The sequence below is a fragment of the Scylla paramamosain genome, chromosome 4 (genome assembly GCF_035594125.1).
Source record: "Scylla paramamosain isolate STU-SP2022 chromosome 4, ASM3559412v1, whole genome shotgun sequence".
NCBI classification, from domain to species: domain Eukaryota; kingdom Metazoa; phylum Arthropoda; class Malacostraca; order Decapoda; family Portunidae; genus Scylla; species Scylla paramamosain.
In genome coordinates, this window is record NC_087154.1 from 8,947,501 (window position 1) to 8,960,000 (window position 12,500).

The window sequence follows — 12,500 nt, forward strand, 5'->3', positions numbered from 1 at the left end:
CGAGAAGAAACCTTAGCAGTCGGAGGGTTAAATTCAGACTTGATGCAGAAATGTTTGCAGTCACGGCTTGGATGTGCTAAAAGATTCGTAGATAAAATCCTACCAATCCCTGTCGACTTTACCCACAATCCTCACTGGCTTAATGGCACCTGCATATTCGAGTAAATCATTAACCCTGATAGCATCTGTGGCTGTAGCCGAGCGAGTTAAAAAGGACTGGGAGAGGCAGCAGGCGGCTTTCACTAGTACTGCCGCCGTGACATGGGCCATGGTGGAAATTTTTAAGACTGATGCTCCTGTGAGTCATACTGTATTAAGAGGAGAGATGCTTCGCTCCACTGTTTAGGAATGAGAGCTCAATCTTGGTCTGAAAATGACTCAACACAACGATGAGAATAAAAATAACAGCAGCAGCAGCAACAGCAGCAACAGCAGCAGCAACAACAACAACAACATCAAGAACAACTCTTACTACTACTACTTACTACTTACTACTTACTACTACTACTACTACTACTTCTACTACTACTTCTACTACTACTACTGCCATTACTGCTACCATTACAACAACTACAAATTACAACAACAACAACAACAACAACAACAACAACAACAACAACAACAACAACAGCTACAAACAACAACAAGTACTAATACCACCACCACCACCACCACCACCACCATCGCCACGGCCAGTAAAACACTTTCCTTCTTCTCTCTCTCTCTTTCCTCCAGCTGTACGATTTATTTAGTTTGGCTTCCCACGTGAGAGGGAGGGTCGTAACGGTGAATATATTGCCCAGTTAGCGCTACTTTTGTGATCCCGAATAATTTATGCAGATTTATTAGTTCCCTCCCACGTGGCGGCTAGCTGCGGCGGCGGCGGCGGCGGCGGCGGCGGTGGTGGTGATGGTGAGGCCGGCTAAGGGGCAGTGTAAGAGTTGTATTTTGTGTGTTCGTTTTATTCAGTTCCTTTTTTTTTTTTTTTTTTCGCTTCACTCTTTGGTTATTTGAAAGCTTTAAATCAATCAATTAGTCATTCTTTTTCGCCTTCGTCTTTATTTTTCTTCTTTGGTTGTTATCGAATCTTAATCAAACAACCCCATCCTCCTCTTGTTCTTCTTCCTCCTCCTCCTCCTCCTCCTCCTCCTCTTCTTCTTTTCTTCTCTCTTTCTTTCTTTCTTAGGTTAGGTTAGGTTCTTTCTTTCTTTCTTTCTTTTCTTCTTTCTTCTTCGCTTTTATCATCCTTACATCTCTCACTTCAGATCAGACAGTACAACTTATCACAGCCAGCCACGTAAAGACAAACACACACACAAATCCTCTGATGTTTGCTTTTCCTTTTTGTTCCTATGAATTCTTCCTTCCCTTTCCTTCTGCCTTTAATTCGGTAACCCCAAGACAGCTCGAATTTTACGCTCCCCGGTGTGTCTGTTCTCGCCAGTAAAGTTTAGCACCACATTGCAGCTACCGTGGAGACCTTAAGCAATACCAACGAAGCACACTGTCCGCACCTCTTACTAACACGGAGGAGAGACACACTCTTTCTCCCCTGTCTCTTACTGAGCGTCCGAAGTTACCTCCACACGATCTTGGCACGCAGCTAATCACGTCACTTTTTCTCCCTCTCGTCCTCTAAGTACTCAGGCAATTAATTCAGTCTCCGTTGGGATCATAAGCACATTAATGCATCCGACCGTATCGCCTAGCAGGTCTGAATCTTTGCGTTGTCATCAGTCGCTGGTCTTCCTGCCTCACACACGGGGCGCGAGGCGGTGACACAGATCCACAAGTAGGTGACTGTTTATTCTGAGAGAGAGAGAGAGAGAGAGAGAGAGAGAGAGAGAGAGAGAGAGAGAGAGAGAGAGAGAGAGAGAGAGAGAGAGAGAGAGAGAGAGAGAGAGAGAGAGAGAGAGAGAGAGAGAGAGAGAGAGAGAGAGAGAGAGAGAGAGAGAGAGAGAGAGAGAGAGAGAGAGAGAGAGAGAGAGAGAGAGAGAGAGAGAGAGAGAGAGAGAGAGAGAGAGAGAGAGAGAGAGAGAGAGAGAGAGAGAGAGAGAGAGAGAGAGAGAGAGAGAGAGACGGACACATAAATAAGACATATTCAGACAGACAAAACGACAAAGATAAAACTACATATAGACAGGCAGACAGAAAGACAGGCAGACAAAGGCAGACAGACATAGGTGGAGAGACAGAAAGACAGACAGACAGACAGACATACGCAAACAAATGCAAGGATAGACAGAAAGGTACCACACAAACAGAAAGAAAATAAACACATACATACATACATGCATAGACAGACAGGAAGACAAATGTATAAACACACATAAACAATAAATATGACCACAAAAGAGTCTCAGGGACAAGAAAACCTTCGTGTACCATGTCTTGCGTCAACTATCACCATTCTGCGAGTCTTCTAAAACACTAACACACTATATCTGCCTGGACCTACACCTCAACTAAACTGTATACAAATGGGTGTATCTTGAGGGCAATTTACTACAGTTCACAAAAAGAGTTAAAACACTGCCATGCTTATTTCTTTCTTCTCAGGTTTTCTCTCTTTCATAAGGGATCGCTAAATTCAACTAGACTTTTCCCACTCATTTATATTGGACGCATCATCGTCTTTTAAACTCCTCTCTCATATGTTTAACACAATGAAACAACTACTTTTTTAACTTGTCCTCCTAATCTAACCACGGATATGACGTAGGTAACATGCAAACACCAAAGAAAGTCTATTCACACCTTGTCACTGATCTTGCGAACTCTAACTCGGTAAAGAAAATGAGCAGAAGACTCGAGTAAAGCAAGACACAAGAGTAAGAAAAGTCTCTAGACCTAATGTTAGTCTTGGAAGGAATTTCTAAACAAAAAAGAGAAAGGGGAGGGCTGGGTGTTGAGGATTAGAGGAGAAAAAGGCACCACCCCTCACTGCGATAGGATCAACCCTCTATGAAAACATTACTTAAAGGATAGAAAAAAAAAAAAAAAAAAAGCATTCACGAATATTAAACCTTTGAGGGAGCTGCGGCAGGACACCATCTTGCTCCTCCCCGAGTCTTTACACCTGAGCCTCCGCTTCCTGAGTTATTTTCAAGGTGTTCTATCTAATTATATTTTATTTCACTGATGTTGAATCACTGCAAGTCTGATGTGCACAACTTTTTCTTCCTTTTTTTTTCTGTTTTGTGCCATGGAGACTAGCCAAGGGAATAAAAAAAATGAGAGAAAAGAAAAGAAAAGTCGCTTAACTTGCTGCTCCCAAAAAGTCGAAGAAGGAGTAGAAAAAATAGTTAGCCAAATATATTAAGGCTGTCTTGATACTGCTCCTGATACCCCTGCTGCTGCTGCTACTGCTGCCTCAACCCGTCCGCTGCCTTGATGTGTTCCCTGTCACCATCACTTCCTTTCCTTCATTATCCCCATTACGCAATTTTTTTTAGTAAGTTATGGCATCGCAACCATGGGATCCTATGTCGCTGTCTAGGGTTACGAAAAGAGCGCTACTTTTCTTAATAACAGACTGCCGTGACCGGAATCGAGCTCGTAACCTTAACACCGAAAGACAATTTACGCACCACAGCGCCACACGGCCACGTCAAGATGAAGTCCGTCCATGCGGCATTGTCTTGAACAAGTCCACAGCAAATCCACGTTATGAGATAAAAATAAAATTACTAAGTTTTCTTGAAAAAAACACTGAGAAAATAATTCCTTTCATCGACTCACACATTCTCTCTCTCTCTCTCTCTCTCTCTCTCTCTCTCTCTCTCTCTCTCTCTCTCTCTCTCTCTCTCTCTCTCTCTCTCTCTCTCTAAGTGTAATTTTCAGCCTCAGTCGCACCCAGCCTCCCGGACCCCGCGAGGAATGGCGTGCCTGCATAGCGTAGTTAGCAAGGCACTCCCGGCCACGCAGCACAGGCATGACACCCATTCGTCACGCGGCTAGAGGGGCGTCACACTCCATACAGCGAGGCACCACCACTGCAGGGGCCCGCCAGTACAGTCTCCTCTCCTGAACTCTACCTGCCACCCGTCTCCCCTCCCGGCAACTTGCAGCTGACAGCCACCAGCCAGCCAGCCAGCCATCACCTGCCGCGTCTCCAGCAGAGTGACGGCAAATCCCGGCGTGAAAATGATAACTGAGCTCCTTTGGCTCTTACCTTTACAGGGCGGAATAGAAACTTCGTGACAAATGAGACGATGGTGGAGTATTTCGAGGAGGAGGAGGAGGAGGAGGAGGAGGAGGAGGAGGACAGGGATGAGGAAGAGAGTAAAGAGGCGGGCAGGAGATGGTATGAAAAGAGTAAAGGAGGAGGAGGAGGAGGAGGAGGAGGAGGAGGAGGAGGAGGAGGAGGAGGAGGAGGAGGAGGAGGAGGAGGAGGAGGAGGAGGAAATAGCAAGAAGAAAAATAAATAAAAAGAAAGAAAAGAAAGACAGAAAAAAAGGAAAAGAAAAAAACGAGGAGGAGGAGGAGGAGGAGGAGGAGGAGGAGGAGGAGGAGGAGGAGGAGGAGGAGGAAAGGAGGAGGAGGAGGAGAAGAAGAAGAAGAAGAAGAAGAAGAAGAAGAAGAAGAAGAAGAAGAAGAAGAAGAAGAAGAAGAAGAAGAAGAAGAAGAAGAAGAAGAAGAAGAAGAAGAAGAAGAAGAAGACGGTCTGAGGCGCCGCTAAACATAGACAACATTCACTCTCTCCCGCACACACCACTCTGCTCCATATATTTAGCCGCAGGCAGGTCTCGCTCACCGGCTCGCTTCACCGCTGTTGATTTGAGGTGTAAAAAGTGACAAGGAGGAGCACCAACCCCACTGAGGCAACAGCCACGCGGCCAAGACAACACGCCAGCCCTCGCCCGCCTCCCGTCCCGGCACGCACACATTCACACACACACACACACACACACACACACACACACACACACACACACACACACACACACACACACACACACACACAACACATAAAACACGCTGTCACCACACAATACACACCTGAAACACTCAAGAGGAAAGCCTAAGGAGGTTGCATTCTGTTATTGCTACTACTACTGCTGCTGCTACTACTACTACTACTACTACTACTACTACTACTACTACTACTACTACTACTACTACCATTACTACTGCACTACTACTATCCTGACAATAATATTCCTGCAATTATTTGTACTTCCATATTCTCTTGCGACTACTACTGCGTCTTCACGGAGCGAAAAGACCTGGGCATTGAACTGATTAAGGTGTACGCACAGGCAGGTGAGCCGTTCTCAATCCCACCGTCTTGAACACCCTAGCTCCGGATCCGGTGGCATGGAAGCTCCAGGACGACCAGGAGACGCTGTGGGCTGCAGGGGCTTGCCGGAATTTTCCTTCTCCTAGGTGGATTGTTGTACCAGAAATGAAGAGCTCCACCAACCCTTGTTTTCTTTTTTTTTTTTTCTTATATATATATTTATTTTTTTTTTTGTTTTGTTTTATTTGATTTATTTATTTTTTGTTTGTTTGTTTTTCGTAAGACTTAGACCATTCCGACGCCACACACCAGGATAGCGATGTCACAATTCCTCGACTTACATCCCCTACATACCTAATGCTGGGTGAACAGGGGGTGTACATTAAGAAACTCGCCCATCTGTCTCCCCACGGCCGGGACTCGCACCTGAACCTTCTCGGTTGTGAGCCGAGCGTACCACTACACTATGCGGACACACTCCTCCCACTACTACTACTACTACTACTACTACTACTACTACTACTACCACTATTCTGGCACTACTATTCCTGTAATTCTGTGAAATTTCAAGTTCTCACGGTCTTTGCTTTAAAATTCACTTCCATAAATTCGAATAAGATCAACATGTTAAATAGAAGTGAGTGAAGAGTATTTTAAAAAAGTAAGAACAGAGTTAAGGGAGTCCAGGATAAAACATTCCATGCAGGTATGATAGCTATGATTTACAAAAGTTAGTGGAGGACGGGAACAGCAGCAGGAGCAGGAATATTAGCTACTATGTGAATCTTGGCAAGCCGTCCCCGCAGACTTGTGAACGTCCTGGTTGGTGCTTCCCGCGGCGGCACCCTCACGTGTGTATATGTGTATGAATTGATAACTGGTCCCCTGACACCCACGTCCTCAACACACACACAGGTTATAAGGCAGATGGTGACTGATAACATAAAACAAGCTTTCACATAACCATTAATCACTGCAACCATAAAAGACGCGTTAACCTTTGAGCCGCATAAACATGGTGGTTCCTCCTTTCACTAGCAGTTCCTCCTCGTGATTGGATAATGGACCCCTCACGCTCCCGCCCACTGATTTACTTGACCAATGGGCAGCGAGCGAGTCGATACAGGGCGGGGATGGACACTTCACCAGACCTGCGGCTTTCCGTCACTGCAGGGTAATGCTTCATCTTAGCCATCAATACCAGCTAATGAAACTTTTAAACCTCTCATAGGAGCTGATCTCATCAAAGTCCAAACCAGCGATGAATCATCACCAAAGCAATATCAATTTTTATCCTTTACGAAAATCAACTGCTATTTTATGGGTCCATTATTAAGTTCGACTTATCCTTAGTTCTGCACTGAGCGTAACACGGATTTATAAGTTGGTATCAAAACTAAGATTGCGAGAATATAAAAGTATTATAAAAGTTTGCGAATGACGGCGTGAGGAGAGCAGTAGCATATAAGTGTGCCTTCGCATTCCTTCCTTTCCAGAGGAGTTAAGTGCGGTGCTTTTCTCCTCAAACTGTTTTATAACCCTAAACGAATCTCGTGTGCAAAACAAATAAATTATAAATATATTAATAAATAAAAGAAAAGAAAAGAAAAAAAAGAGAAAAAAAAGGTACAAAAATAAAAAGGGAAAGAAAAATAAGTGACTAGCTCTGCCAATGAACACTTCCACCACGCGTCACCGTAACCAACCTGCAGAGGCGGACACTTAACCTGCAGCACGCCGCAATACAACACCTGCATCGCTCACCACACCATTTTGTTCTGGCGTGGTGCGGAGCTCTGTGTACTCCAATGAAGAGAGGAGCTACACTACACTCCTGCGAAAGAGAGCGAAAAAAAAAAAAAACACGGAAAAAACACACTTCCATCACTGCTCTCACACCAGACTGCATGATTAGCTGCTGGGTTGACGGCTAAAATGAGTCTTAAGCCATGCAGGAGTAGATATTCATTTGGTGACCCGTAGAAGAGAAAGGGCGGCTCTCAAGGTACGGGTCACGGAGAAAAATGGATGCAAATATATTTTTAAGTTAAGACATGTCCCAAGTCAGCGTGGCGTGGTATTTAGTTTCCAAGTGTTGTGAATGGGTAGGTAGGTGGGTGGGTGAGTAGGTAGGTGAGTGAGTGAGTGAGTGAGTGAATGAGTGAGTGAGGAAGTAATGTCTGTTGTCTTAACCAAATGTTTTGTAGATATTGAGCCAAAACTCCCCAAAAAAGGCGCTAATAAATAGATATAATATACCTGATACTTGTAGATACTTTAGCGGATGAGAGAGGAACTGCAAGAACTTCCAATGAAATGAGAAAAAAAAAAAAAAGGTGGAGTACAAAAATTCGTACACTTAAACAGATCAGTATATACACACCTCCACGTATGCGTAAGGTCCAAACACACACACACACATACATACATACATACATACATACATACATACATAAATACAAATATAGACAAACATATCTAAATTTCAAATGTTAAACGGAACCCCAGCACTACCTACCCAAGCACCCCTCCACGACACACACACACACACACACACACACACACACACACACACACACACACACACACACACACACACACACACACACACACACACACACACACACCTTGACGTCTATACCTACCTGAGCATCTGTCTCGCTTGGCTTAGGAGGAACGCGTATCAAGAGGGAGAAGACGCGCCCCGCACTCAGCCGCTGGTAGTGGTGGTGGTGACGGCAGCCTGCCACGCCCACCTCCATTACGTGTGATTTATGCTCTTCCTTATAGCCGCCTTTCCACTGAGACGCGCGCCTATTAAGATGCAATTAGGAGGCTAGAGGGCCCCTAACATCTTTGGCTACAATCTCTCTCTCTCTCTCTCTCTCTCTCTCTCTCTCTCTCTCTCTCTCTCTCTCTCTCTCTCTCTCTCTCTCTCTCTCTCTCTCTCTCTCTCTCTCTCTCTCTCTCTCTCTCTCTCTGAAGTGGTACTAATGATGAGTAAGAGCTGTAATACAGTATGAGACTAAAAATGAGGAAGATTTGGAGCAAATGGAGGAGGAGGAGGAGGAGGAGGAGGAGGAGGAGGAGGAGGAGGAGGAGGAGGAGGAGGAGGAGGAGGAAAGAGGAGTTTTCATATGTCTGATCACTTTTTAATAATGAGCCAATAACTTAATTCAAGAGTACTGAAGACGTGACGCAACATCAAATAAGCACGATAAAAAATGAAATACAAATGAACTAACCCTATCACACATACAATGGAGGCTGACTGTAAAAGACACTGGCCAAGGGAGAAAAAAAAAGTCAACTTACCACTCTCCAAAAAATGTAAGTAAACGAAAAAATAAATAAATAAAGGAGTATAATAGTAATTCCTTAAAAAATGTCGAATACTCCGTTGTTGAAATAGCTGAAGTCATAGGAAAGTGGAAATAACGAAGCGTGATGAGGAAAACTCGCAGACAAACCAATCATGTTTCGTCTGAACTTAAACTTACCTCACACTGAAATTAAAATGAGTCTTAAGCCTTTTTTATGTTCAGTAAGGGCACAAAAAGGAAAAAGAATGGGAGGTGATCTTTTCTAAGTAATAGAATAACCTAAGAGACCGCAGTAGAAAAAAAAGTTATAGACATTTATGGAAAAAGAAGTTAATGTACCACCAGTGTGCCGCGTCCAGTATCACCTATAACGCAAAATCGCCCATAAATCAAAACAGTCCAAGCCAAAATTCATCAACAGCCTGAAACTGCATGTCAAAGCTGTACAAATTCCCGTTTAACTTCAGAAAACAAAATTGGACATAAAAAAGATAAAGCAGTATATCCTGAAATAACACGTGGAACCATTAAAATAACTTAAAAATATGTGTTGAATACCCCCATGAAAGAACTAAAATAGAGCACAGAATCATTACCATATGGACTAATCAAAGTATTTATGTAATCTGAACCTAGATAATTGGCATCCATAATTCCCTCTCTTTTCCTCCCTTGGGCGCTTTAAACTCACCACCACCACCACCATCACCACCGCCACCACCACCACCACCACCACCACCACCACCACCAACAACAACAACAACAACAAAACGGCAACAATAACGACAACAATAAGTTTTCGTCCACACTGAGCTCTAATTCTCTTCTAGAAAAAAATTGTAGGAAAAAATAACGGAATCGGGGTATATTATTGTAAAATTATCAATTGTCTTGACAAATGTGGAATTAATATTGGATAAATAACTAGACAGATACATATACATAGATAGATAGATAGATAGATAGATAAAGATAAATTGATTAATTCATAGATATACGTACAGATAAATGGATGGATGGATGGATGGATGGATGGATGGAGATTGATAGACAGATAGACACAGATAGATAGATAGATAGATAAATAGACAGATTAACATACATGCATATAGACAAATATAAATAAAATAAATGAATAAATAAACATAAATAAATACATAAACAAATTAACAAAAGTAGAAAGGAAATAACTAAAACATATAAAACAAATATAATTAAGAGTAGACCAAAAAGCATGTTGGGTTTCACAGCAAGACTTTCTAAAAATATATGTCAACCCAAACATCTGAGCATTGTTTAAATCTTTAGTGAGACATCTTCAAGATTAGGTGATCCATCTCCCCGAACAAACAAAACCTCTCTCTCTCTCTCTCTCTCTCTCTCTCTCTCTCTCTCTCTCTCTCTCTCTCTCTCTCTCTCTCTCTCTCTCTCTCTCTCTCTCTCTGTCTATCTACTTATCTATCTATCTATCTATTTATCTATCTCTAGCTAATTTAAACTGCATACCGCCACTAAATGAACGTACTAGAATTAGTATTGGATTCAGATACTTCATTATGTCAGTTACAATTCAGTCTGACGGCTATTGGCCAATAAAGTTCTTATTATTATTGCCTATGTATTATTGCGCGTGCACACTTCCTCACTCGACCTTGAAAGATAGCGCGAGAAAAAGTGCCGGGCGATCAAATTGAGTTTTCTATAATTATCAAGCCTCTTACGCCACGCTGATACAAAAACGCACAGTAAACAAGCGGCCAAGGTCCCCACTAATAATTGGGTGAGTCTGAAAGGAAAGCATGGCCACGTGTTGAGCATTAAACACTTTCTTCTCCCAAGCGACACCAGGAAATGTAGCCGCGCTCAGTTCCGCGTCCGTGTTGTTAAGATTAATCCCTAAACTTTTTATTTTATTATGTTTTCTTTTTCTTTTTCTTTTTTTCTTTTACGATGCAAAGATAAAACACAGGGAGAGATATGCGAGAAAAACAGTTGAGGTATATATCTTAAGACTCGAGTTTCTGTCCATTAGATTCAAGCAACGTCCTACTCAGGTATATCTCGTGTCAATCTTATGGTCTGTTTATTGTAAACATCTAGATTACTGATACGTATCTTCTTTGAGTTATCGTTGTTTAGTTTTTAATCAATCACGCTACTGTTTAGTTTGTTGTTCCTTTATTCCTTTGTGCATTTAGAAATATTTGCTTAACGGTCCAGTTATTAAAATCCTATAACTCTTGAACCTGTCTTCTCTATCTTTTTTTCTTATTTGTTGTTGATACTGTTGTTGTTGTTGTTGTTGTTGTTGTTGTTGTTGTTGTTGTTGTTGTTGTTGCTGTTGTTGTTGTTGTCCCCTTCTTCTTCTCCTCTTCCTTCTTCACCTTTTTTTTTTCTTCTTCCAGCTGTTGCTACTGCTCCTTCTTTTTTATTGCTACTGCTCCTTCTTTTATTTCGCAAACACTCCGCAAACAAACTCTTCCTCCTCCTCTTTCTCCATATCTCCAAGGAGCAACAACAATAGTGGTAGTAAATTAACATCCATTTCATTCTTCATTATAAAATGTCCATACCTTCGTTTTCCACAAGCTGTTCCTTATGGAGAGAAAAGTGAGGCATTTCAAGCAGACCGTTTTGTAAGGCGACCCATCAAAGGCTCACGAAGGAGATTACGATGCATGGGTTAGATGGGAAAGCTGTAGCCTGGATGCGGTCATGATTATGTAAAAGGTAGCGTACGTAGCTACGATTAATGGCTTCAAATCCAAGTGACGACAGGTAATTAGTGGGGTACCATAGGGATCACATTTAGGGCCAATATGATTTTTAAAATATATTAGTAATTTAAGAAATGGAATTAGTAGAGAAAATAATAACTTTGCAGATGACACGAAGACAGGTACTTTCATCAGAGAGTTACAGATAGTTCTGAGAAAACAATGTAGAAAAACCAGAAGCAAAGCTAACCGTGTATTAAAATTCGTCTTTATGCGCTTTAAAAGTATTGGTTAAAAGTATTGGTCTTGAAGTAGCTTCCAAGTTATACAAGTGCGGTTCTGGTCCCCATGTTATAGAAGAGATATAAGCTTGTTAGCGACAGTACAAAGGGAAAGAACTAAAAAAGATACCAGGGATGAGAAATATTCCTACAAGAGAAGATAAAAACATTTACATTTACATTCGTCAGAGGGGCATAGACTAGGAGGGGACCTGATAGAGGTATGTAAGTGGCATAAGGAATATAACAAGAGTGATAGAAGCAAAATCGTTATGACCAGAAATCAAGATAGGACTAGAAGCAACGCATTAAAGCTTGATGAATTTTGACAAAAAAAAAACAAAAAAAATATTGGTTTTCAAATAGTGGTAAATGACTGGAATAGACTCGCTAATCATATTGTTAGTGGCGAGTCATGAAGGAGCCTTAAGAGAATATCAGATCAACTTATGGGTTAGGATGACAAGTAGATAAAGTTTCATACAAGGAATGTCACCTGTAGACTTGCTGGCTTCTTGCAGTTTCCCTTATTTTCTTTTTTTCTTACTCATGTTCTTATGTTCTTGACTCCATCCTGTACCCACGTGGTCGGTAAGGAGAGGTGGGCGAAGAAGAGCCTTGATTTGTTCTATCTTGTTCTCTCGCACGCAAAGTATGATTAGTAGTTCATCAGATACCAATTGTTCTTGTCATGTCTGTTCTTCCTGTGTATTCTCCTTCCTCCTCCTCCTCCTCCTTGTTTTTTTTTTTTCTGCTATTCTTTTCCTCCTCCTCCTCCTCCTCCTTCTCCCTTAGTCACCACAATCACCACCACCACCACCACGACTAACAACAACAACTACAACATCAACAACAACAACAGCAACAAACGTAACCAACAGACATACAATTCTCTACAACGGTATACGCTAGAGAGAAAAAATAATAATAAAAATAA